The sequence below is a fragment of the Belonocnema kinseyi genome, chromosome 10, assembly GCF_010883055.1.
Source record: "Belonocnema kinseyi isolate 2016_QV_RU_SX_M_011 chromosome 10, B_treatae_v1, whole genome shotgun sequence".
Classification (NCBI taxonomy): domain Eukaryota; kingdom Metazoa; phylum Arthropoda; class Insecta; order Hymenoptera; family Cynipidae; genus Belonocnema; species Belonocnema kinseyi.
In genome coordinates this window covers 7,035,167-7,039,239 of record NC_046666.1, presented here as the reverse complement: position 1 = coordinate 7,039,239, position 4,073 = coordinate 7,035,167, and the positions used below count along the sequence as shown (strand labels likewise).

The following is a 4,073-nucleotide window of genomic DNA, read 5'->3' as shown; positions in this document are numbered from 1 at the left end:
TTTCTACCAAAATGCAGTACCTAAACGTACTTTATTGCACTCTTATACATTTCCCGAAGTTTCAGCTCGATATTTTACTTACAAAAAAAGTTCTTAGGTTCAGAAAAACATTCAGTGATCTGAAAAATTGTGGTCGGTAATATAGGTATTTAGCTGTGTCACATGCCCTTAAAGGTAGTATTAAAAAGATTACGTAATCGAGTTAAAATATGGCCCCTTACCTGGGATATATGCCCTTTTCAAATCTCAAGCCTGATTTTAACTTAAATTCAGTTATTTAGCACTTGAAAATCATTTTTGTAACCAACTGTACATAATAGATGTACATTGTACAGTAAGTTGAACAACCAACCTATACTGCATTTCTGAGGAGGGCACGCGTTCCTGCTCAGTGGTGGGGGTTGGTAGGGAGTCAGAAGTCAGAACCCAACCAAGCCAACGGGTTCAGTTGTTTCGCGGAGCGCAACCTGTTCGTGTCGTGTGGTAGTTATTTCTCTTATTTAAGTTTAAAAGTCACAGTTTTCGTGTTTTCCTTCTTAAATGTGATTCTGCCCAATCTCCGGATGCTTGGTCCCCACCTGGGTCCATTTTGTCTCCTGTGAAAAAAAAACGAACTAAGTGAGTTGCGTGGTATTAAAATTAGCGAAAGCCAACAAACGCTTTGATTTTGAAGGCTACGAATCCTCGAAATATTATTTATGCAAATCGAAGTTTTACCAAATTTTGTTGAACTTTTCGGAAAATTGGATTTGCGGCGTTGTAGTGTTTCAATCGTGTCTGGACAAGTTTTTAATTGCTGTTGCAAAAAAGGATTTTGTTTTAGTTGATTTTCATTTATTTCTCCCGTTTTAAATTGGGACAAGTGTCAAAAAGAAAAAACGAAAGTTTTTTTAGCCTACGTATGTAAAACTTGTGATCGACCAAGAATTGGAAAAATTCCTCAACGAAGGCCATTTCTTGTTCGAACGTTCCAGGACGCTAAGCAGGATTCGAAGAAGTAGTTCTTGCAATACGTAAACATCGTGAATTGCTCCAAAAAGTAGGACAAAAATTGGTCCATTGTCACTTTTTCATAAGATTGTTTTTAGTTTGGGGTTAAGTGTCAACAATAATTTCTTTTTGTATGGAAAGTCCAGAAAAAGAGACTTAACCTCGAAATTGCTATTTTCAAAATAAAGTAAACTTTCACTAGTTTATCAATAAATTATTCAAATTTTAAAACAACCAAATTCAAAATACCTTTTCTCAATTCTACTGCCCAATTGGCCTATTACTTGAAATAACTCAAAAATAGTCATAAAGTCGAGCAAGAACAGATAATAGCACGCAACCCATTAACTCGAGAATTTACATTACTTCGAAATAATTAATAGAACACCCGGAAACGCTCAATTATTGTTGTATTATTTTAAAAGGCTAAAGAAACGAAATTGCTACAAATGCGTTTAAAGAGATTACTGCTCTAGAGTCTTGTTACCAGTAAATGAAGAAAGGTTCAAAAGAATTTAAAAGTAGGGTGGGCCAGGATTTAAATCTAATTTGTGGAACTTGCCGGATTCAAAAATAGTATATAAGTAACTTTAAGGTTAGATTTTTAGCCAAAAAATGTGCGAAATATTCATTTTCATTCCGTTTGAATTCAAAAGGTTCCAAAAAACAGATTCAACAGGAATTCCAATTCTTTTGAATCTATTTCCATTTACTGGTGTGAAAACGACAATAACAAATTCTTTGATATTTTAGATTTAACAGAAGTCTGGCCCAAATTGGGTTAAAAATCGGCCGAAACCAGTGAATCTAGTTAGGACTAGTTAACAATGGGAAGTGAGGGCGGCGAGTAAACAAAGGAAAGACGGACAGTGTTTTGATAGTGTCAAGGTGTTTGTTCGCCGGACCTTAAGAGGGCACTGGTTGCATACCGAAAGGAGCTCACATATGCACTCGCAAAAGTGCGTTTCTTGTGATTCTGTGCCTGTGAAGCGTGTAGATTATAAAAGGAGCGCGCCTTTTGTGCAGTGCTCGTTTCGTGAACGAAGGTAGACCGGAAGCCGCTATATTGGAGAGGAAGAGGGAAAGCGGCGTGCCGCTCTTCTGTGTGCCGCGGCAGAGGCGTTCGTCACAGTCAGAAAACGTGAGTACCTTTTTTTTATCGGTTTATCTCCAAATTATTTTAAAATATAATTTTCAGTAACTGGTAAAGGGTAAAAAATGTTTTTAGAGTAGGAAGTAAGTAGGTGACTTGAGATTTCACGAAATTTTGTAGTTTAAATTTCAGTACAATTCTTCTGCGCATCTATATATCATATAATTCTACTGCGCAGTCATGTGAGTAGTGGAAAGCTTCTGCGCAGGCATTTAGTTATAGGAAACTACTGCGCCGTCGCAGAGTTCTATTTGAGCTGACGCGCAGTCGCGAAGTTTGAATTGCATGAAATTTATTTATTTTTGTTCCTACTTGCGTTTTAATTAGATTTTTATTTTATTGATTTCTTTTCAATACATTTGGTTTCCATGGGATAAATATTTCTAAATCTTTATGTTTTCAAAATTCGAAACTATTTGCATGATTATTTACATTTTGAGCAATTTCATTTCATTTTTTGTCATACATTCGAAAGTTAAGTTTAAACTTTTTTGAAACAATATTTTATAACTTTGAATTTAATTTTCTTTTAAGCAGATGTTCACAAAAAATTTTCTTTAATTTGAACGTTCGGAACTTCAAGCACTTGAAAATTGGAAGTTTTAATACTAAAATTTTATAAATTGGACAATTTAATGGAAAAGAGTTGAAATGCTATAATTTTTAATTCACAGCGTTTAGAATCTACCAATTTCATTTTGATTTGAAGAATCTCGAGATTGAAAGACTTAAGATTGAAATTTCGAAAGTAGGACGATTTTAAATTGTTAAACATTGAATATTATCAGATTAGCATTTTAAAAATTGGATCATTCAAATTTCAAAAGGAATGAAATTGTATCATTTTTAATTAAAAGCGATTAAAGATCCTCGCAATGGAAGCATTTCATATTTAAATTCCGTACATAGGAAAATTAAAAAATGTTAACAATTGAATATTTTCTGATTAGAATTTTCAAACTTGGATCATTTAAATTTCAAAAAAATTTAAATTTTATCATTTCTACTTGAAAGTGTTCAGATTTGTCAATTTCAGTTTAAATGAAAGAATCTGGAAATTGTATGATTTCAGATTAAAATTTTGAAAATGAAACATTTTCGGATATGGAAAATTGAATATTGTCATATTAGAATTTTAAAAAGTGTATCAGTTAAAATTAAAGGAATTGCGATTTTATTATTTGTAATCAGCACGTTCAGAGTTGAATAATGTAACACTGTAAACTTTTTAATTTAAATAATTTTCAATTCGAAGGGATTAGAATTTGATGATTTGAAATTGAATACTGCAAAATCAGAGCATCTGAAAGTCTAAAAGTGATCATTGTTACTTCATTTAAAAAATCGTTTTAAGTATTAAAATTTACTGAACAAATATTTCTATGATCAAAAAATAAATTGCCATCATTTTTCATCGAACAAAATTAAAAAAATTCAATTATAATATATATAAACCTTTAAAATTGAATTATTCTTGAAAAAAAAAAACGTTTCGAATTAAAAGTGAGTTAAAATATGAAATATTAATGTGCCTGAAGTTCAGAACGTTTAAGTGAAGTGAACATTTTTTCCTATTTTTATTTTATAATAAAATATTGTTTCAACTACAATTAATATAATGCATTCACAGATTATTTTGTAATCTTTTTCTTGCAATATAAATTAAATCAATATTTTAGCGCTATTTCTAGTTTACAAAGCCATCATTAAAAATGTCGTTTATTTGAACGTTCCGAATTTCAGGTTGGGTCGTTCAAAATTAAACAAATGCAAACTTCGTCTAAAACTGAAAAAAAGTAATATCCCAAAATTGTGATATTAAGAAAACTTCTTTATTCGCATGCCATTTGAAATTTCAAATGTTTTAAATAATTTGCATTCCATTAATATTGTTCCAACTACAATAAAAAAATGCATAATAATTTTTATT

At 31.3% G+C, this 4,073-nt stretch overlaps 1 protein-coding gene across 4 annotated transcripts in view; it reads left to right on the top strand.

Annotated features, from left to right (window-relative positions):
* Positions 1 to 438: 438 nt before the first annotated feature.
* The window catches only part of LOC117181491 (signal-induced proliferation-associated 1-like protein 2), a 233,439-nt gene continuing 229,804 nt past the window's right edge, over positions 439 to 4,073 (top strand). The window contains exons 1-2 of one of the 4 annotated variants that reach the window (XM_033374213.1): positions 439 to 483; positions 1,744 to 2,131. The gene's annotated coding sequence lies outside the window, so the exon portion shown is untranslated. Of the gene's footprint in view, positions 619 to 645; positions 1,040 to 1,743; positions 2,132 to 4,073 lie in introns of those variants that run through there. The other 3 variants (XM_033374211.1, XM_033374214.1, XM_033374212.1) reach the window with 3 other exon arrangements.